Here is a 24,599-nt window from a genome sequence, read left to right as displayed (position 1 = left end):
GCTCTGTCACTTAGTAGCTATATAACCTTGTGGAAGTTATGTAACCTCTGTTTGCCTCAGTTTCTTCATCTATAATACGGGGATAATATTAGAGCCTACCTCTTACAGTTGTTTTAAGGATCAAAAGAAATCATATTGGCAAAGAACTTAGAACAATGAGTAACCCATGGTAGGGGCTTAATAAATCCTTCCTTCCTTTTCTCGTTCCTTCCTTTCTTCCTTCCTCTCTACCTTTAAATGCTGTGATTTCCATGTCTAACACACACACACACACACACACACACACACACACACACACACTACAGATACTTCAATATTTCAAAAAGCCATGATTTTATCAGGGTGGATATAAACTGAAGATATAACTTAGGTTGGTCTGTGGATGATAGGCACATGGTCCATCCATCATAGGTTGATTACATGCCAGACTTTACACTATACTAGCCATTTCTTGTGATGTGTATCATCCTTTGAAACACTCAGTTCATGTAAAAAACCCAATTTGACCATTTGTATTCCTTATCAGATATCTTTTTTTTTAATTGTACCTTCTATGCAGAAGAAAATTACCCTGATTTTCCTATCCTTTCTCTTTTTTGTGATAGAGGAGCTAATCAATCATATTGACCAAAAGATAAGCAAAAGGACTTGGAGGAGTGGAGAGTTTGGATATTCCACAAATGGAATCATCAATTTGTAAATGGAGGTAAGAGGGAGTTGTCACTGTAAATACAGTACTGCAGTATATGCAGTACCGCAGTGCAGTACCACAGTATGGGCTGAGCTAAGAGTATCACAGCTGAAGAATTTTCCTCCTTCCCCACTTAAGTCACAGGTTTCAACCAGCTTCTTCAAACAACCTTTATCAGAAACTTTAATGGGCAGTGGAAGCGACTAATTGGATTTTTTATTCCTCTATTTCCCACCCACCCTCTAATGAAAATGCTAATGAGGAATGCCACAGGGCTGGTACGAGAGGGTAGGGTAGGAGGACTGGAGTCAGGAAGGGGAAGGGAAGTATGGGTGAGGGGAAAATGCCAGGGTTAATTAGCAGACTCTGAATGGCAGCATCACAAAAACATGCCTAATCAGAAAGGAGACCATGTCCCCTGCCATGCTGTCACTAGACATCCTTGCCATCTACTCATTCTCCAAACTTCTCTCAAACCTAGATTCAAACAACCTTTTTGTTCAGGTTTTTTTTCTTTTTGTCTCAAAGCATTATCTTCAGATGAGTCATCCTCTCTTGGGATCTTTAACTCTTATTTGATTAGGTCCCTGTCTACTACTCAGATTCTCATTTTCTTGTCTGCTCTCATCCACCAGCTCTCCCAGTAACAGTCGTTTAATGAACCTCGGTTCTCAGAAGTGGGAAGTGGAAGAGAGGAGGTCTTTAACTGTCTCATATATATGATCCCCATGCAGTCAGTTCAAATTGCTCTTTTTTGGATCTCTGGTGGTATCTGAACTAAGTTAACCCCTTGTATGCCACCATTTTCCCCCCTAGCCTTTTATAGAGGGGTTATCAAGAAAAATTTGGTATGTCTACTTCTGAATAATGGAACGATAAGGGATTACTATATAATCAACATCAATCACAAAGAAAATGGTTTGCAAAATATCCTTAGACAAACAATAGGCTATTGACAGCTTTGACCAAGACAAGTTTATCTGGATTCAAGCCCTTCAGAATAAGTTTATGACTGTAAATGCTAAGAGACTGCAGTCATTAGAATAACTAGTAATGAGTCAAATAATTTCAGCAATTCCCTAGGATTTCTTTTCTTATTAAAAAACAAATGAAAGAAGGGAAAAGTTAGCAAAGATAATATATTCCCTACATGACTTTGACATGTGCTATAGAAAATATGTTCACTTATCTCTCTTGGAGCTACAATAATTAATCATGCATAATGAATAGATTTAAAATTAGCCAAAGCTATTTGTAACAGCTGGTTTCCTCCTCACAGCCCCCCCCTCCCCAATTCATAATATACAATTTATTTTGACAGGTTCCTCTTGGCAAACTAGGAGGTATATACAAAAGAACTGCCTAAGCTTGGGAAATGCTTTCTTGGCTCAACTACAAAATATTTGGCTGGAAGATCTAGGAACAGAGTCTTTGTCCTACCTCTGATTTAGCTTCCAAATTAATCTATTCAGCATCCAGTATACCAATTTATAAAATATGGCACGTGGCAACTTCCACGGACCCAAAAGAAACACCCATAGTCATTGACAAAATGGCAGCAAGAATTCAATGATGGCAATCAATAATTCATTGAAGGAAAATACAAGTGTTTTTCAAGTGAATTAAGGACCTCTTCCAAGTGAAAAGTAATTTGATTAACCCATGACACTGGGACAGACAAACTGAAAATAGGACAGAAATCAAACCCAAAAGTGTTGTTCAGTTCAAGATTATTCCAGAAACATCTCTGTTGACTATAAATATAACTTTTTTTTTTTGTAAAGAAAAGTGTTCTGGGTTGCATCCTATCCCTGATTCTAGAAATCTGTGAAGGAAGGAAATCTAAGATGAGTAGGAGCTTAGGAGAGAAAAATCTGCCTTTGATATTTTGTCTTAATAATGTATGATTTATTAAAATATGATTTGCCATGCTTAGGAAGAATATAGAACTTAGGAAACAAAGATTAAAGTTTAAATTATGGGGCTCAATTTAAAAAACCACTGTCCTTGTCTTTTGTATGGTTCTACACATCTAAAGGCAGTGACCTTTTAAGAAAAAGGAGGAACTATGGCTTATATATGCTTTCCTGAATCATGTGCTGAGCACAACAAACTGTCAATTATTGATGTACTCCATTATCATTGTTGGTTTTTCTTCAGCTTTCTTAAACCATTGACTTATATTGGTGTTTCATTGTTTACTTGACTTCTGCTCCTGTATACTAATTCCAGCGTCACTAGTCCTTGCTGCTCTAATCACCCCCTAGAATGACTATGTCTATTGAATTTCACAGTACTGTCATGAACCAACTTCCTACTATCCCCTCCCAAGGTCAGTCTCTCCCAAGCAGCAGTTTGCTATACCACTGCCTCTGAGCTACAAAAACATGCATCCTGAAACGTATCTCAGTCCTTTGTTAGTGCAGTTCCTTGTAAAGTTTTGGAATATGGAGAGAATAGATGCCAAGTTGATGGTCAGTACTCTTCATAGAGATACCTCATAGAGATATCAATCGTGGAAGGTATTTCTTTGTTAGATCTCAATCCCAAACTGTGCTGAGTGATAAGAGCATTTAATGAGCTATGATGACACTAAGTCCTGGACATATTTGTTATCCAAGATGGTGAGTTCTGAGTCCTATTGTTATCAGAGGGCATAAGAAAGAAAAAAGCCATAGAGAAGAGTTTCTATGGTCTGATTGTATATTTATATTTTTATATTTTATTTGTATTATATATGCATATATTTGTATATTTGTCTGGGTGTAGATCATAAATTCAGAACTTGAAGGGACCTCAGAACTCAAAAATGTCAAAGTCCTTAATTTAGACATGATATAACTGAGGACCAGGGAAATTAAGTGACAATGATGGCCTTTGGGCTAAATCGCCCAATTTCAGCTCAAGATTTTTTCCACTATACAATGCTGTCACCTTTGTAGTCTCTATAACACAAGAAGTCCCTGATTCAGATAAACTGGTTGAGAGAGTACTTTTATACCTTTTAAAAATAACTGTTCATTCCTCTGCTTTATAGGAATGGGATGAGGATTGGTTGGTGAAGAAGAACCAGCCACCTGGTCACAGTTAAATCTCAGAAAACAAAATTTCTCGTAAATAGATGCAATGCAGCCAGGGCACTCTGCCTGTTCACTTACCCTAAAATGTACTGACTCACTCCCAAATTCTCCTATTATGACTGTTTATTAATCTCTCCTTGTCTATACTTTCTGTGCAAGTTAACCAGAGTGCTCTAACTAACCACAGTCCCTAGTTTGCCTTCCATATTTCTTCATTACTACTCCTTAGCCAGTCTCTCAACCTTCAAATCAAATAGGATTTTATGTCTCCTTACAGCATCCAGGATGAACTTATTTATCCCTTTTTCTTTCCTCCCTGCCATATAACAAATACCTAACTTTGCCATATTTACATTCAACTCTTGACACTTAGGTTCAGACATTAATTGCCATTACTGTCTTTACTCCTAGTTGAAAAGCTACTCTCAATTCCCTATGTGTTGGGCATTACAAACAACACTGATTGCACATAAGTGCAATTTAGCTGTTTCAGGTGACTTAGAGCATAGGGCTACTGAAGTCAAGATTCCATATTCTACGCTATATTGGCCAATGACTTTTACCTCTTTCCAGACATCATTTTAAATCCAACCCTCCATCTCACAAAACATTAGGTGATAGAAAATGCAGCCCCAGACAATCAGAAGTTGGCTAAGGCAGTGTCTAAAGCCACCAAGACAGGCAGTGAATTCACTTCAAAGAAAATTGTGTCATATTATATATCAAAAAGTCAGCATCTGGCAGAATTTTTCATGTTCCCTCCACTTGTTTAGATATTGAATGGAGATAGCTTATATTAGCATTATATTTAGCAGGTCCAATATCAGTGACTGCCTTTATACTACTTTCTAAAAGAAGACTATAAGATCAGTGCATGTCATCCAAAAAACATCAGTCAGAAAGAAACCAAACAAGGTCAATTATATAAATTTAATTTCATCTACCTTATTTTTAAACATGTGTATGCAAATATAAACAGGTTATTGTTCTTAAATCTAGTAAATATAGAGTATCACTGTGAATCTATTTTTAGAGGTAAAATGAGATTCATTTTAGAAATACAAATATGCTATCAGATTATAGATGTAAAAACCTAGAGATCATCTAGTTCAAACCCCTCAATTTCAAGATGAGGAAACTGAGGAACAGAGAAATACAGTGACTTGCCTGAGACCACCCTAGTACAAAGTGATAGTCAGAACTGAGGTCTTCTGACTCCAAATGTTGCACTCTTTTCCCTTCACCACCCAGATTTCTGAAAAAGAAAAATAACTAGCATTTCTATAGTGTAGCATGGTTTGCAGAGAATTTTATAGATAGTTATTAATTTTATCCTTACAATGACCCAGGGATATAGATGCTATCATTATCCCCATTTTACAGATAGGAAACTGAGGCAAGTAGAGGTTAAGTGACTTATCCATGGTCATACAGTCTGAGACTGGATATGAACTGAAGTCTTCCTGACTCCAGCTCTGGGACTTTCACCATATCATACCACCCAGCTGGAGAGAATGGAACTGAACAAATATTCAAACATTAGAAGAGGACATCTATTAGAAATAACACTGTTCTGGAAATCAGGAGACCTGGCTTCTAATCCTGGTATTAGCACTGCCTTGCTATATGAGTTTGTGCTAAGTAAGCCTTGAAGGAAGGGAAGGTTTGACATGTAGAGATAAAAAGAGTATATTTTATTCCTTTGAATCTTTGTTTCCTCACCCATAAAACAAGAGAATTGGATGCTCTCTTCTAGATCCAAAATAATAAAATCATGTTTTAGTCAATCACCTCCAGGGTTGCCAATAAAATCCAAGTGTCTGAATTTGTCGTTCAACCCGATGGCATGAAGGAAAAGAATGTTGCCTCTTATTGAAGGTCCAGATATTATGTGGTCCACTGGACTCCATTTTGGGAATAAACAAAACAAAACCCCAAAATGATATTTAACTTTTATTAAAACAAAACAAAGCCCGAAATTCTTCAGCAGCAGTTGAGTTTAAAAGTGAGGGGAGGGGTAAGTACTTAAAGCAAAACTCTGGTGTCTCCCTAGGTGCCATTCAAAGAGACACCCCTCTCTTATTCCTTACAAAATAAAGAAAATAGAATCAATGTGTAGACCAGGGCTCTGCCGCCTCCCATTCTTCTTGCCTCTCAGAAGCAGAGTTGGTCTAGCTTAGTTGGCACATTGCTGCCCTTTTATTCTTCACACATGATAAATACAAAGATTTGATTGATGAACCCTCCTCACCCTATCCTCTACAGAGAGAGATCCCCTTATGGGACTATACAAAGGGGATAAAAAGAAACTTGGCAGTCAGTGTCACTCTGAAACCTTTGCAAACAGTCTGCCATATTCTGTGGGCTGATTTCCTGAGCAAGAAAAAGCATATATAATGCTGCTAGTATCTCTGCATAAGAAAACTCATTAGTGATAAACATTGCTTTGGTTTCCTAAGGTTGGGAACATTTTGGGACAAGAGAAATAAGTGTTCCACTGTAGCAGCCAGAACTATGAATGATGGTCCAACATGAATCACAGGATGTAAGAGCTATAGGGAACCCAAGAGATGATTCATTCTACTTGATAGCCAAGAAGATTGATGTTTACTATCTTGTGTTTAAGCTTGAGGAAGTAACTTCACCTATCCGAACCTCAGTCCCTTCATCACTCAAATGAGGAAGCTGGACTAGATGACCTCCAAGGTACTTCCAGCTCTAAAGCTATGACATACAAAGCCTGATTTGTGGGTATGAGAAGAGGGAGCAGTGATAAGCAGCTCATTTGAGCAAGCAGGAGATGGAAACACATGAGAATTTAATTTGACCGAATCATATGGAATGGCAGGGTACAGGATTATGAAGGAAGATAGGCTAGATTACAGGGGTGGGGACTGCAGCCTCAAGGATATATATGACCCTCTAGGTCCTCAAGTATAGTCCTTTGAATGAGTCCAAGTTTTACAGAACAAATCCTTTTATTAAGGGGATTTGTTCTCTGAAGTTTACTTTTAGTCAAAGGGTCACACTTGAGGACTTAGAGGGCCACATGTGGCCTCAAGGCCACAGGTTCCTGCTAGAACCAGAATTAGCAGGCTTTAACTGCAAGGTAGAAGAGAACTCATTTTATCCTAGAAGCAGTAGAGATCTAGCAAAGTTTTTGATGCAGGAAAATGGAAGGTCAGATCTATTTCTTAGGAAGACTTATTTTTGATTTGAGAGAAGAGAGACTAGTTAAAACTAAGGAGACTGTTTAGAAGATTATTACAATAATCTATCTCATAGAGAAGCAGCAATCAGTATCAGTGAGGATACCTATATCCATGAAATTTTAGATCCTTGAAATATTGAAGTATTATCGTAGACGTATAATAGGCAGTGGTTTAGCATGAAGGACAAGGAAGTGACTAGATGGAATGTTTGATCGGTATCCATAGTTTGTTGATTACCACCTTGGATAGCTCCCCTTTCAAAGACTTGTGTTTTGGGCAAAACTCACAGAAGTGATGGATGAATTGTTTCTATACATCTGGTGAGGCTACCAACATTATTGAAATCATGGATGCATTGGAAATCTAAAGCATAAGTATATGAGGATGTTTTGATGTTTATATAATTATTCATTTTAGTAGTTTTCTAAAAGTGCTCCCCAAAATTCACTTTAAAAGGTTTAGAAAGCATTTTTTATTTAAAGAAAAAAAACTGTGTTAAATAGCTTCCAGCTTTATCAATAGGGAAGAGCTAAGAAAAGGAGTTTAGTTTCTTAAATAAAATGTAGCTTTTTCCATGATAACTTCCTGGCTACTAGAAGTTCTCCATTGACCTAAATTATGGTTCTAATTTCATTAATTCATTTAGTCCAGGGCTTCTTAAACGTTTTCCACTCTTGACCCCTTTTCACATTTCGGGAGCATTCATTGGCATTGCATCGTCTGAGGGTATGTGCAGTGCAAAGTTCTGCAACACTGACAAGCCCTTCCAGAAACACCATGGATTCATAATTCATTTGATTCTGAATTAATTTTTGGTTGTTGTGCATTCAGAAACCTTTTACCATTGCCAATTTTTTTACAACTCTATATGGGGTCTCCACCCCTAGTTTAAGAAGTGCTGATTTAGTGTATGCAGATGTGGCCTGTGCAATGAAGTGGGATGTCAGTGACAATACACTGTTTGCTCAGTGTATGTCATTTGCATGTGTGTGAAAATATAAACTTGGCCTCTCTGGATTCCCCCAGGAGCTCACAGAATACAACCAAGAGGTACTTGCCCCATGCTGCTAATACAGGGAACAGGTGGGTCACTGACCCTCAGGCCTAATTCATTGTTTCTTCACACTTATTCTACAGCAGATACCTGAAGGGAGAACAGGGGAGAGAATCTTCCTGCCAAGTATCTATGCTAAGTAAGGTCTTCCTTTCACCTGCTTCTCTAGTTTCAGTAGTTTCTACCCTCAACTAAACATGCTCCACTCTCCCCTTCTACCTGAAACCCTCGCATGATAGATACTTTAACATTCCTGGACCAAGAAAATTCCATTTGTTCTACAAAATTGTGTAAGATGGTAACCTGTGAATAGTAGAAAAAGCAATGGTATCAGGAGACAGTTTTAACTATGTGACCCCCAAACAAGTCACATAAGCTCTCTGAGACTTAGGGACTTTTTTTAATCTATAAAATAAAGAAAATAATATTTGCATTATTTGTCTCATAGGGTCTTTTGGTGGAAAGGAAAACAGCTTGTGAAAAAATTACTGGAGATATGTGTAATGGGTCCATTCATATGAAGCAGATTATCCCCTCTTACTATCTCCACATTCTTTTACTGCTTCTCTACCACCAGATGAATGAAAATCAACATATGCTCTTAAGAAATATGGATTTCAGGAAATTTGTTGTCATTTTCAGTCTTGTCCAACTCTTTGTAACCCCTTTGGGATTTTCTTGGCAAAGATACAGGAGTAGTTTGTCATTTCCTTTTCCAGATCATTTTACAGGTGAAGAAACTGAGGAAAAAAGGGTTAAGTGACATGCCTAGGGTCACACAGCTAGTAAGTATCTAAGGCCAGATTTGAACTCACTTCTTCCTGAATCCAGACCTTGCACTGTATTAACTACACTACCTAACTGCCCTTTTCTAGGAATAATGAATGGAAAATAAGAATAGAAAATTCAAATGATCTAATTACTTTGGAGTCCTTTAAATTAGGTCCTTTAAACTCCTCTCATCTTCTTATTGGCTCTGGGTTTGTGGGGATGATGGGCAGGGTAGCAGAGGACTTTGATGTGGCATTGATGTTTTTATTGTTTTTACATTCCTCTTATTTAATGCATTCATTCCTTCATTCAATAAACATTTAGTGAACACAATATATGCAAAGCACTGTACTAGGTATTGATTTTGGGGAGAGTGTTAATGCAAAGATGAATACTGTAAGATATGACCACTGCCCTTGAGAAGCTTATGATCTAGTAGGGGTAATGAAACAGGGATATCGATAATTATAACAGATATTACAATAAATGCACAAGAGAAGTACAAAGAACCCTATGAGTCCTGAGAATAGAGAGGTTATTTCTAGCCTGAGGAGAGGAATAAAGACATGGATTAGGGAAGGTTTCATGAAGGAGATGGAATTTAAGTAGGGTTTTGAAGAATAAGATTTCAAAAGATGAGCATAAGTTAAAAAGGAAGAAAATGAAAAATATTTACAAAGAGCCACGAGTAATTCAGTTTGAATAGGGCAAAGGATAATGGGAAAATATTGTGTGAGATAAGGCTGGAAAGATGGTCTTTGAATGCTAAGGTAATGAGTTTGGATTTGATTTGGTAGACAATATGGTACCATTAGGGAGTTCTGAGCAGTGGAATGACATGATTAGATGACTACACAAGGAAAGTTAATAGTGAGTACTATGAAAGATGGATTAGAGGGTAGAAGGACTAAAGATGGAGAGATGGAGTTGAAGATGGTCTGTGCCTCACATGACTCAGCCTACTCTGTTGGTTTAGCTCAAGTTTAGTATGAAATGAAACACTTATAGTCTATAGAACACTTAGCAAAAGAAGTTTACTTAACAATAGCATAGAAAAAGGATATTCAACAAAAATAAAATATTGATCCTGTTGGGTGAAACTGTCTTGACTTCCAGATTTGTCGCAATGGAATGCCATTGCAGAAGGGTGTGTTGACTCTCATGTCACTTGGCTATGTCAATCATAAGGAGTACTGACTACTAATATACTTAACTTTTATGCCTCAGGAAGTTGGGAAGCTATGTCAATGATTGGAATCTTTGTTCCATGCACCAATAAGTCTCAAGAATTGTTTCCTCGTTTTTTGTGGGGAAGGGGAGAAATCTAACTTACATGGCAGAGACTTTCTAGTCTTCATGCTACAGGCCCCAACTAGAATAGCAGGAGAGATTATTCCTTTTAGAGGAGGTTACTACAATCATCTAGAAAAAAACTAATAAACTAGCTTTGGTAATGACAGTGGAAATGGAAAATAGGGTATGGATGTGAAAGATGTTCTGTGGAATTGAGGAAGAGGAGTGGGTAAGAAATGATATTCAGGATTTGAGGTTAGGTGATATAAGTGACAGGAAAAGGGTGGTCAGGGAAAGTACCAGAGTTTGGTGGAGATACAATTTAAATTTTGGACACATTAAGTTTGAATTGACTTCATCCAATGGGTGACTACTGGGTAGTTAGATACATGGATCTGGAACTCAAGAAAGGCTATATGGCTAAAGATAATTTGAGAGTGAAATGTGTAGAGGTAATTATTGAAGCTGTGGGAGTACAAAGGTTTTTCTTTGAAAGAAAGGGGCGGGGGGTAGAGGGGGGAGTAAAAAAAAGTCTGAGGGGAGAACTTTGGGAGATGCCCTCTTAAGGAGCTAAGGAGAGGAGTCACCACAAAAGAAACAGTAGTAAGTGGTAATAAGGTGGGAGAAGCAAGAAATTATGATATTATAGAAGTCAAAGGAGGTGAGAGTGTCCAGAAGGAGGGAATTGTTAACAGTGTCAAATGATACACAAAGTTCAAAGAGGATGAGATCTGGAACAGAAAGAAAGAAAAAAGCCATTAAATTTAGTGAAAAGGAGCTCATTGGTGACCTTTGAAAAAGCAGTTTCCATAGAAACCTGAGACTATAGCCAGATTGTAAGGGGTTGATGAGTGAAAAACATGGTAAGGAAGTTGAAACATTGGGTGTAGACTACTCTTTCAAAAAGTCAGAAAATGATGAGATGATAGAGTAGCTTAGCAATGTAGAAGGGTCAAGGGAAGGTGGGGTTTATAATCTTTTTTTTAAATTGGGGAAACAGCTATATGTATAGACAGATAAATGAGAATGAGAGAGAGGGAGAGACGGACAGAGGGAATAGGCAGAAATAGATGGGAAAACATAAAAAGAGAGAAACTGACAAAGCAAGAAGATAAGGGAAATTAACAAAACAATTCAGTACAAGAAATATTTATTTAGTGCTCCTTATGGGAAGAACACTAAAAAAATCAATCAAAACAAGCATTTATTAATCATTTAGTACATACTAAGCACTTGGAGTAAAAAAAAAAAAAGGCACCAATAGTCAGTACCCTCAAGGAGCTTCACTAATGGGGGAGCCGATATGAAATAACTGAGTACATGCAAGATATATGCAGTGAAAATGGGAGGTAATCTCAGATGGAAAGCAATAAAGTAGGCGTAGGAGAGGTAATTAGTACCAGCAAAACAGAAGGTAGGATTTGAATTGAGTTCTTGATAGAGGTTTTTCCTATTTCCATTACATGTGTGTATATATATATACATATATATACACACATGTATATACATACACATATACATATATAATCTATATATACATATATAATATAAATACACACATATGCATATAATATACACACATACACACATGTATATACATACACATATACATATATAATCTATATATACATATATAATATAAATACACACATATGCATATAATATACACACATATACACGTATGTGTGTGTATATATACACATATGTTTTATATATTATACATATATGTATTATGTATGGATGTATTGACTGACTGATTGGGGCAACTGGCTTGGATACTACATCTTTTCCCATTCATATGCTGAGTCACATATCAGGGTGGGGCAATGCCATAAAAGTTCCACTTGGGGTCCGAGGACCAAGGCTTAAATATTAGATCTACTGCTTACTTCCTTGCTGAAGTCACCTTCCATTTCTGAACTTTTATTTCCCCTTCTCCAAATTAATGGAGTTGTACTAGGTGACCTCTTAGGTCCCTTCCAGCTCTAAATCTTTTTCTATTGCTCTTTTCTATGGTTAAAAGGAAACTTGGACTCTAGAGGAATTTCTTCATTTGCCTATCAATACCCCAGCTTTCGAACAATGCTAGCAGGTTTTCTTGGTGACTATGGCTTTCTGCGGTCAGGAAAAGTATGCAGAGCTTGGTGACAGCAAACGTCCTGCATTAATCATTGTCAGGCCTTTTTTTGGCTCACTCCCAACTCATTTATCAGGCCAGGTTCCCTGTACTTTCCCAGAGCTGTGCAGCTGACAGGATGTTTGTGGGTTTTTCCCCATCTGAGGAGCATTTAATGATTTGTTTGGTAAATAGACTATGAAGAAGAACAATCCGGGAGTCTTAGAGCTAGAGTTGGAAAGGACCTTAAAAATCATCTTATCGAAATCTCTTTATTTGCCAGGTGAGGAACATTCAGCCCAGTGAAGTAAGGGGACTTGCCCCAGACCATAGGGTATTAAGTTGCCACAGAAAGCTAAATCAGCCCTAGAAGAAATATCAACTACCTGGTTTGGGAAGATAGGGTGAAAAAGTTCTATATTTTCCTTTAGTGCTTTAATCTAAGAGGGCCCTGAACCCTAGTTTTTCAAAGTGAATTATTTGTTCCCCTATAGTGCATAGCAGTGGTGTTAAAGATCCTCTCAGTGGCATGTTGACTTAGAAAACAACACATTAGCATTATCTGTTGAATTGTAGTTTTTGTTGGTTTTGTTAATCATTTCTCACTAAAATTACATTTTAATCTAGTTCAGGCTGCACTCCACCCAAAGGGGTACCTTGGTGGGGGGTGCAGTTTGACACCTCTGTAGTACAAAAATTCCTTGTTAAAGAGGAATTGAGGTCGTTTCCTCATATGATTCCTTAGTGAGAATAAACCATGCTAGAAGAGTATGCATAATATAGAATTGATAAGGAAAAGCACCATGAGTCTCTTGTTTTCCTTTGGGACAAACTCAATTTTCAAGAGTCAATAAAGGAAGCAAGCACTTATTAAATGCTTATTGTGTGCCAGGCACATGCCAGGTACTCGGAATACAAATACAAAAAAGTGAGACCGCCCCTTTCTGGAAAGGGTTTATATTCTAATGGGGGATACAATACATTTAAGGAAGTGAGTTTTGGCATGGGTATTCATAGGGATTTTAAATAAGCCGGCAGGCCTGGTGCAGAATGCCATATCTTTTGCAACAGCAATGGTAGAATTGATTTAATTCTTGTTCTTAATGGTAGAACAATAGGTGGAACTGGAGGAGCATATGCTTAAAGTGGGTAAGACAGATGGCAAGATGCTTCTGGTGACAAGCTATAGTGGATAACTAGACAGGATGTAAAGCATGGCTTGGGGGCGGGAGGTGTGCAACACTTCACCAAGCCAGAAGGAAAGAGCTCAGCATTCAGCTGAAGTCAGTTCTGTCAACCTAAAATCTACTTGGGCCAAAGACCCAGGCTACTGAACTGAGAGGAGACTAAGATGTTGTGTGGTACTGCTCCCAAGGAAAACGTCATCGTCAGAGAGGAGGGAGGCAGAGAGTCAGAAAAAGACAAATGACCAAATATGTTTAGGAAGAAGAAAACTCAAAGGTCTTGAACACAAGCAGATAAATCAAAAGGGAAAACACAAACAACAGAAGGAAATGTGGCCTCCAGATCTAGTAAACAAGTTTGGGCATCTATGAATTAAATAAACTGCAAAACAAAGGAAAATGATCCAATAAACACTTAGTGAGATAGAGGACCGTGTGGAATATGAGGAGAACATGGAATTCAACTATGCCACACTGTTCTTGAGTGGTTCAAAGGAGATATTAAAGTTATGAGAGTACAGTTTATGGAGAACACAGCAAAAATAATGAATAGAAGAGAAAAAACTGGAATCTATGATGGCAAGTCTCACCAAAGAAACAAAAGAGAGACCATTAAATTAGAAATGCAAATATACAGAAGTGAAGGACAAGCTAGAAGAGAAGTATAAAGTGAAAATAGTAAAAGAAAATATCCTCACTATGCAAGTGAATGATACATTTTTGATCTCCTTTCCAAAAAGGATTTCTCTTCATCATTACTCCTTTCATTTCTTCCTACTGTAGACTCTCATTCTCTGATTCATGCCTTTTAAAGTTATCTGATTTCTTTCTTTTTTAATTTAGTCACCATATATACTGGAGCTTGCAGTCTTTGTTATTGTTGTTGTTTTTTTCCTTGAGATAATGAAATAATAAAAGAAAAATGCCCAAAACTTCTAACAAATGAAATAATATTTCATTGAATTCATAGATAATCTCAAGAAAACTATGAAGGTCATGAATCCAAAATGAAATTTAAAAAAAACCCTAATATGAATACGACCATTTGAAAGGGAGGAGAAGAAAGCGGAATCTACCTGACTGACAGGAAAAAAAGTGGGAGGAAGAATTAATAACCAGGTAAAAGTAAAAAAAAATAAAGGATCCAATAAATGAAATCCCAAAGTGAGATCAAGAGTAAAGAGAAGAGAGTCAATAAGAACAGGACAACCTTTAGAAAATTAAGATAAAATAATTAAAAGAACATGAAATTATGTTTACAACAAAAGAGAGGAAAAACATATCTTGGAAAAATATTAGAGGAAAAATATGGAGGAAAATACAAATCTAAATTTTAACTTTTAATGTGAATAGATTAAACTATCCAATAAAACATAAAACAGTAATAAAATGGAGAAGAAAACAAAATCCTACAATCTGTTATTTATAAGAAACATACTGTAAAAAACAAAGAGATATACATACAATAAAACTGAAGGGATGAAAAATTTTACTATCCATCAATGGAATTTAAAAAAAGGAAGAGTTGCCATCATGGTATCGGACAAAGTATTGAGGTCTAAACTCTACCCACCCAGGAACACCAAAAATTGTTGAAGTTTCATGAAGTAGTACAATGGTCTCAAAGAATTCAAAGTCAGACCACCTCTAATCCAAGTATAGGCATTTATTGAGATTGATGCCTCTCATGAAGTGGACTAAGTTCCAAAAGGAACCAGCAACTTTAGAGAAAGCAAGATATATTTTTATAGGGTAATGATGCAATTTACATAACAGAAATTATGAATATTAAAAAGTCAGGAGGGATTTGTGAAGGGACTAGGTAATAGGGGAGAGATCCCTTCTGTGGTACCATGGTTAATCATTCTGGTCATGCTTCCCTTCAATTGGCTAACTAATGTGGTCCTATCTGGTCAAGATGGATAGTTAGGTATTGTGGTCCTGTCTTGGGCTAAATGAATGATGTGATTGTGGTTTAGTACAAGAACACACCTCTTCAAATATGTGAATTGGATATGAGGAGAGTGGTTAGCTAGGGGCAATGGGCCTGCTGTTCACTGAGACCTGTAAGAAAATTAGACTACTAGGGCTGGGGGCAGCTTTATTAGGATTCCATCAAAAGTAAAAAAGAACATTCAAATATTTTAAAAAAGCATAAATGAGGAAACTACATTATGCTAAAAGGAACCGTAGACAATAAAACAATATCTGTAATTAACATATGCTTCAAATACCTTAGCATTCAAATTCATAAATAAAATATTAAGAAGAGATAGTAGCACAGTAGTGACAGGAGACTTCATTCTCTCAGTCTTATATAAGTCTAACAAAGATAAATAAAAGTGAAAATGTAGAACTGAACAAATGAAATCAGAATGAAAAGATGTATAGCATCTTCTACATGGTACTGTTAAAGAATATACATATCTTTCAGCACCACATGGAACTTTAAAAAGATTAATCCTATTTTATTGCACAAAGATATTGCAGACAAATGTAGAAAGGCAAAAATGGTTAATACATCTTTTATTGATCATAACACAATAAATGTAGTAATTGGTTAAGGGATCACAAACAAAGCATACAGAAACATTTAAAAGGACAACTAACAATCAAATCCTAAATAATGAATGGGCCAAAGAACAAATCATAGGAATAATTAATAGCTACATAAAAGAAAGTCATTTTGATGAAACAACATACCACAGTTTCTGGGATATGGCTAAAGCAGTCCTCAGGGGGGAACCATAAACTTACAAATATATATATATATATATATATATATATATATATATATATATATATATATATATATATATATATATTAACAAAATAGAATTGAAAAGAGAATTAATATGAGCACACATTTTTTTAAAAATTGTAATTTTTCAAGGTCCTCACCTACTGGTTTTAGTTCTCTCTCTCCTTCCCTCCCTCTTTTCCTCCCTCTGTCTTCGAAAAATGTTCATAATCTAAATTAAAAAATAAACTATTTTCTGTAACTGTTATTGTAAACTTAATAGCAATCAGTATGAACAAACACTCAAGGATAAGAAATGAAGACAGTAATTTTACATAAACTTCTTACCATTTGTCAAGGTAAGGAGGGGAAAGTATTGACTAGTGACAAAAAATATCTTTTTCATGTGTCTACCCTCAGGTCTGTCTAGACTTCTACCACTGTCTTCCTTACCTTTTTCTCTCCTTTTATTGATGTTAGTATATATCCAGCTCTGGTTCTTCTGACCTTGCCTAGTTGGCATTACTTCATTTAGGTCTTTGCATATTTCTTTGCATTCTTTATATTATTATTCGGCGCCATAATGTATCATTTTATTATTATAACAAAAATTTTCCTGTCATTCCCCAGTTTAGGGAAATAGAATTTATTTCTGGTTTTTCCTATCATAAACAGAACAGTTAAGAATATCTTTGTATAGATTCATCTGAACAAACATTTATTAAACAAACTTTGTAAGAAAGGCTCTTTGCTGGCTAAAGTGTGTACAAGGATGAGCAAAAAAATTAGTTTCAGCCCTTATGAAGCTTACATTTTGCTGACAACTCATATACATCCTCCACACAGCTGTCAAAATTATTTTCCTTAAGTTCAGATTTGTTCATGACACCCTCTCCCATTCAATCAACTCCAGTAGCTCCATGTTATTGCTAAAATAAAAGATAAAGTCCTCTTTGTAGCTTTTAAACCCCTTTGCAACCTTGCCCCAGTCTTTCTAGCTTCATTGTATGTTACTATACCTTCCAGACTCTGTGAATGAGCAAAACAGTCCTTCTCCTTTAGCACAATGCTCTATCTCTCACCTCTGGGTCTTTGTTTTGACCATCATCCCCATCCCATCCTGGAATGTGCCCCTCCTCATTCACATCCACTAGCATCCCACTCTTTCTTCAAATGCAACTCAAGAACCACCACCCCTCCCCAATTTTTAGTTCCCTCTTTCCTTACCTATGTTGTAATTATTTGTTTCCTTTATATTTTTTCTGCACATACTCATTCATGTACTTGTACCACTAGCACTTGGAACAAGGCCAGCACATAGTAGGTGCTTAATTAAGACATACAAAGTAAATTCATGATGGATGCAGAGAGCACCAAAGAATCCTGCGGAATTCAGGGAAAGCTTCTCATAGGAGGTGGAGCCTGGTTTGAATTTCAAGTGAAGCCTAAGATCTTGAGGCTAAAAGGGGAGAGGCAGAGTTCCAGTCATGGAGGGCTGGGGGTGGGGAGACAGCCTGAGCAGACTTTTGCTCATCATTTTCCTGAGTTCAATGAACAGCAGCTGGTAGGGCAGTTTGCCTGGAATGCAGAATGCATGAAATGGGGTGATCTGAAATAAGTCTGGAAAGGTAGGTAAGAGCCAAATTGCAAAGGGCTGTAAAAGTGAGACTAAGAGTTTGTATTTTATCTTAGTAGAAAGAGGGAGGGACTCACTCAAAACTTATGAAGAAGGCAATGGCATGGTCAGACCTATGTATTAAGAATATTAATTTGTCAGTTCTGTGGAGGATGGATTAGAGAGTGGAGAGGCTGGTGTCAGGGAGACAAATTAGAAGGTTGTTGCAATGGTGTAGGAGGGAGTTAATGACGGTTTGAACTAGGTTAGTGTCTATGTGAGTAGAGAGGAGGACAGATGGGAAACTCAGTTTATTTTCAGTTAACTGCCGTCATTGAGTATTAGACTCATGTTTTGGAGAGCCAATGTTAGAGCTACAGACATCTTAGGGGAGTAGGAGGGAGCTGTCTAAATTCCATGACACTTAATTTATTTGAACAGCCAATCCCCCTGTTTAAAGCCTCCATGACCTTTCTCAACATGTAGATAATAAGAATCTTTTCGCACATTGAGATATCAAATAACACATCTTCTGAGCTTGCTAATAAGCAACATTGTTCCTTTATGGTTATACCTGCCTCAACTTGACTTGTACAGGGAACTATAAATAGCTAGTCCTTACATGGCTGCTCTCTAGACAGATCAAATAAAGAGGAGTCTTAGCAAAGATGGTTGGGAACTGGGCTCCTCAGAAGATAGGCTGTTACCTGCTTTTATTATAAATCATGATTTCTTTCACTCTGGGTGTCCCTGTCTTGCCCCAGCCCAATGTGGTAATTAGTAACCTTTCCACTGACTCAGTTCTGTTGGATAATACCCAAGTGCAAATATTTGTTCTGCAACATTTGATTTTAAAAATTAATGCTTGTAGTTTGCTTAAAAGGTATCATGGTATCATGAGAAGAATTGTGATCTTAGAGTAAATAAGAAAATAAATACAACAAACAAATAAACAAACAGTTTCAAGTCCAACCCTGTTACTGAGTCATTGCACGATCTTGGGGAAAAGAGAACATTTTTTGAACTTCAGTTTTTTTCATCTGTACAAGCAAAGACCTGACTTTACTATTCCTTCATTCCTTTGCTCAAAAAAGCTTTAGTGGCTCCTTTTGACCTTTGGGATATAATGCAAATCTTTCTGTTTGTCAATTAAAGACTTTCACAATCTAGCTCCTACCCATCTTCCTAGACTGATTTCTTGTTACTCTCTCTTGCTCTTGTACACTTGAATCCAATTCATTGCGAGCCATGGCATTACCTTCTTGATATCATGGTCCTCTTCAAGAACAAAGCACAACCTAGCCAAAATAATCTATTTTTCTGTTCTCTCTATATAATATTTCATCTCCCACCCATGTATTGTTGTATATATAAACTGTCCCTTCTTTTATAATGCTTTCCCTTCTCACTTCCACTTATTGGAATCTCTAGATCCCCAAAAACTCAGCTCAAGGGCCTTGTCCTACATAAGTCAATTTCAGATCTCTGTACAAGCTAGTTTTCCACCCAGTTATTAGTCTCCCAACAATTATTACACACATACATATATATTATACACCCACATATATATGCATGTGAGTATATACATATATGTCAGTGTGTATGTATGTATACATACATATATATTATATATGTTTATATTTTCTACAATGCATGTATATTATACAATATATAAATATCCACTTACCCACAACAGAATATAATCTATTAAAGGTCAGGATCTCTAGTCTTGGTCTCTGTGTCTCCAGCTCCTAGTATAGTGCTTTCTACATAGTAAGAATTTAATAAATGAATTGGAGTCATTAAAAATCATAATAAAAATACTTAAACTACCTATCTTTCAGAGATGTCATGAGGACTGCAGGCAATGATGTTTATAAAAACACTTTAAAAATATTATGTAAGTGAAAACTAGAAGTAGATTGTTTTCAAAAGACATCTTTGAAGTAGCTTACAAACTGATGCTGAAACCCATGAAATGTACCTCTGAAATTTTAAATCAAGAGTTGGAATTTAGGAAATCCTATACAATAATCGTATTTTCCTATTCTCATAAGAACTTATACCTACCATTGGAAACTTCATAGTCATACTTGCTTTTGTGTGACAGATGTTCTAAGGAAGTCCTATTTGCTAAATTTAGCCCTGTTTTCTCATCTGTCTTCCTGTGTGGTTTTTTCCTTTGATAGTTAATAGTTCCTAACATTTTAGCTTAAGTTTCTTTGACCTTCTGGTGATCTGTAAAGAAGTAAAGAAACTTTAAAACACAAACATATAGTAGGGGAACTCACAATAAAAAGGATCGAAGATCTAGAATTAGAAGGGACCTCAGAAGATAGATCCCTCATTTTACAGATGAGGAAACTGAAGCCAAAGTGGGTTATGTGACCTGTCCAAGAACACACAAGTAGTAAGATTCAGAGGAGGAATTTGAAACCAGCTCTTTTGATTCTAGACATTGTGATCATCCCACAGCACCACAGTGAATTCTTTTCTAAAGTGAAGAATTCTTTTCCACTCTGAACACCCATCCTTTTTTTTTTCTGTTTTGGAAATTCCTCTTTATTATATAAGGGAATAAGAGCAGAGGTGCCACAACTCTGATTTAGCAATGAAGTACATAATGTGCATCAATGCGTAGATGAACAATGATGTAAAGTAGGCATAGAAAGATGATACAACTTGGCATAGTTTGCTAATTGTATTAAAAAAAGTACAGTTCTCCCTTCCACTTTGCAATTTTCCCCACTGTGGTTTCAATACATTGCAGGCCAGCAAAAGAAATAAATGGGAATTTGAGGGGAGTTTTTTGGAAGCTGCAGATGACACACAAAAGGCAGCAGATAACACAGGAAAACGTTTAGAAACTAAGAAATTCATAAAATATATGTGTAGACTATGACCAAATACTTAACCCAAATTTTACAATAAGGTACTGTAAATATCCCATAAAAGAAAAAAAAAATCAGACTTCTTCCCTGGTATGAAGGGAGGGCCAAAAATTTTACATGAATTTTCCAGATCACAGTGTGGGAGATTACAGTGTGATGCTGAAGGCATACCCGAAAAGTCAACAAGTTTGACTTTGAAATTAACCCAGTATCTCTGATTAAACACCTAATCTTTACTCCAAAAAACAGAGATTTTTGCATAAGAAAGACTGTGATTCCTCTTCTCATTCTCTTTGAAAAGAGAGGACCTTTAGAAGGACTTAGAACAAATTATGCTTAATTCAGGATACAAAACTATTAACTCACAAGAGGGACATAATGAACTCCAAAGTTCTATATTGAAACTCACAATAATCCCTCTGAAAGAGAAAACCAAAACAATATATGAAATGAAGGAGGGAAATGTAGTTTGATCAAGTCACTGAAAATAAATATTTACTATATCTTGATATTCATATTTTAGATTACTGAAATAACTTTATTTTGTTTTAGTTTTGCTTTTTAGAAGACAGTTCTAACATTTTTGCCCCTTATGTCCTAGAAGACATGCCAGCAAGTCAGGTGTCTGCTGCCAAGTGAACAGCAGTCTCTAGTTTTTGGTTGCTTAGGCCAACCACTGAGGTTTTTCACAGCCATATATAATTGAAAGAGTATGAAAGCACAGAGCCTACTCAGCTATGATTTTTTAAAAAAAAACTGCAGCATAACTCTTTGTTAAAATAACTGTATAAATAGTTAACTCCTGAGAGGTGCCTGCTCACCTTTCAGGGAATTTTCCATGGAGAAACTGCTACCTCTCCTTCCTGTCTGTGGGCAGGTTTGACAGGTGAAGGCAGCTAATTGGTTTTTATACCCAACAGCTTTTGGGCGGTCACTTAGAAGATTTTCTGGAAATCCAGAAGCTATTGTGTCCTTTTTCTGTGATAGAAGCTGAGAAGCCTCTGTCACTTAATAAGGCAGGTAATAGGCTCTGATAACAATGACTGAGATGCCCACAACATACTACTACCCTCTGTGTAAGTTCTCTCCCCTTTTGGAATGTAAGCTTCTTGAGAGCTGAGACAGGTTTTGCTTTTCTATTTGTATAGAGCTTAGGACAGTATTTATTTGTAACGTAATAAGCACTTAATAAATTCCTTTTCATTCTTTCCTTCACTCAATTATTCATCTAATCAATAATCACGAAGTTTAAACATTTTAGAACATATGTTAAATAAAAACTCCTAGACATACTAAAGTGATAGTAATCTGTGTAAAACATGATTTATTTGTCCTCATTTTGTTTTAAATAGGAAACTCTAGCTTTCACTCATTTGTGCTGTGAATAACAAAATCCTAAACCGTGTGGAGGCTTAGTTCTTGGATGCTCTACCCCATTCACATAGCTTAGAACTAGTTCTCTGGAGCTATCAAAATCCTAAAACTGACGAGGTTTAGGGGTACTGGGGACCCCAAAATACTGACAGCCCGGGTCCTGCTCGAATGAATTCAACTCAAACCTTCTTAAAGCCAAAAAAACCCAAAGTTTGTTAAAGATTCGCCATCTTGGGTTGGCTCTTAAGGAGCCTAAACATTTGTAAAGCTTGTATTCACAAGTGGGCCAGGTAGAATCTCAAATAGACAGTCTGAGCTGGATTGAATCTGAGTGCCTTCATGGAGGCGAGATGGAACTAAATATAGAAAAGACTATAGGAGGGATCTGGGGGTGGTCTGGTAGTCCAGGGTGATGGGAGGAGGGGTTCAGGGAGGGTCCTGAGGAGAAGTCCAAGGAGGGGATTCAGGAAGGTTAGAGACAGCTGGAGGCAATCTGGAGATATCAGACGATGGAGCACCTAGATGGGAAGCACGTGAGGCAATCTAGAGGTAACAGATAATGGCCACAGATTTAAGTATGAAAAGCCAGGTTCAGCGGGGAGATTCAAGGGGAGCTCAAGGAGGCTCCTAGAGTCTGAACCCCATCAGAACTACCCACTTGCAGCTTGTTAGAGAAAGGACATTAATTTGCTTCTCAGAGCGCTCCTGTCTAGTCCTCTGTCCTTGCATTCTCTTTTTCCGATGGCATAAAGAAAGGAAAAGAATCAATGAAAAACAAGTCTGTGACCTCCTGTTCCCTTCACTGTCCTTTTCCAGCAGGAGGTTAGTTTCCAGTTAACCAAATTCCATGCCAGAGATAGATTTACAAGTCAAATAGCAAGTGTCTGCATGGTTCAAGTCCTCATAAACTACTTAGACAATAACTGTCTGCTTTTTTTCTTTTTGAACTCAGTTTTCAAACAGAAGTAAGTAGTATTTTTCCATAAGAATATGTACTCTCCCTTTATAATTTTAACATTTGGAATGGATCTGTGATTTCACTGGAGTAGGGGACTCCTAGGAGGAAATGGCCCTCTACCAAGGGGTCCAAAATCTAGTCTTAGTTCCCTGGGGGCACTGATGTATTTACATACATTAAGGAAACTGAAGGTACTTAGTCTTCTGTTTTTCCCACAAGGAAACCTTCCTGATTTAATATTGCTTAATTCCCTTCCTTGATTCCTTTGATTCCCTAATTCCTACCTCTTCAATATACTTAATACTCAGATCCAACCTCTGACATTCACTAGGCTATGTGACCCTGGGCAAGTCATTGAACTTCTTCCCCTCAGTCTCCTTATCTGTAAAATAGGGAAAATAATAGCACTTACCTCTCAAGGTTGTTAAATGGGATAATATCATAAAACACTTAACATAGCACCTAGCACAGAGTAGACATTTAGTAAATGCTTATTTCCTTCCTCATCAATGGAGTGGTTTGGGCACTCTTGTACATTTCATGTAATTACACATTTGTATAAAATGTCAAAGTTTTTAAAGGACTTCCCCATCTACAATTTATTTTTCTGCATTAAGATTATATGTTCTGTGAAGGTAAGAATTCTTTTTTTCTCTTCTCTTTCATTTGTATCACCAAGGAATAACCATATATGTCCTGTGATATGAAAAGCCAAGGTAAAAAAAAAACAAAAACAAACCAAATCACAAAACAGATAAAGTAGGGCAAGCCTTTTTGCATTTCAAAGTGATTTATCATAGTCTTCTTTGAATAGCAATATAGTATGTACTCAGAGCAGCCAAAGTGATTTTCCTAAAGGGTAGTTTTGATCTGGGCAACCCCCATTCAATAAACTCCAGGGACTCCTTGTCATCTCTGGGATCAAATAGAAATGCTTCATATTCAGTGCTCTTGACAGCCTTCTCCTTCTTATCTTTCCAGGTATATTACGTATGACTCACATACCCTGTGGTTCAGCCATTCTGGTCTACTCAACACTTCTCATACAGGGTGCACCATTTCTCATCCCTGTGCTTTTCCCTGGATGTCTCCCACCCTTTACAATTGCTGGCTTCCCTCAAGACTCAGTTCGAACAGTTAAATGACATCTTGTGTAAGAGACCTTTCCCAGTTGTCCCCACTCTTGTCTCACCCACCTTCCACAAGTTGCTAGTGTTAACTTCCATCTACTTTGGATGTATCTTGTATGTAGCTATGCTAACTGAAATGATCTTAGAATTCTGATCCTTAATGTGTGGGATACAGTGACCCCTACTCAAATTAAACTCAGAGGCTTCTCAAGGTAGAGGGCAAAAAGGAATTTATCATAATCTCATGAGAAGGGTCACTTATCGCAAGACCATGGGTGGTGTCAGCAAGTGAGTGCACCTGATAGGGGTGGAGTACAGTATTACATAGTCCCCAGTTCGGAAGCCCCCTAGCCTCCCTTCCCATAGACTAGGAATCTAGGTGTATAGTCTAAGCACGGGAATATACTCCAGAGACAAAGAACACAGAAAGGATCATTGCTTACCAATGAGGGTTTTTGTTACCAAATATGGAACTTAAGGAATGCTGATG

The sequence above is a fragment of the Notamacropus eugenii genome, chromosome 1, assembly GCF_028372415.1.
Source record: "Notamacropus eugenii isolate mMacEug1 chromosome 1, mMacEug1.pri_v2, whole genome shotgun sequence".
Lineage (NCBI taxonomy): Eukaryota > Metazoa > Chordata > Mammalia > Diprotodontia > Macropodidae > Notamacropus > Notamacropus eugenii.
Note: the sequence above shows the minus strand (reverse complement) of the source record.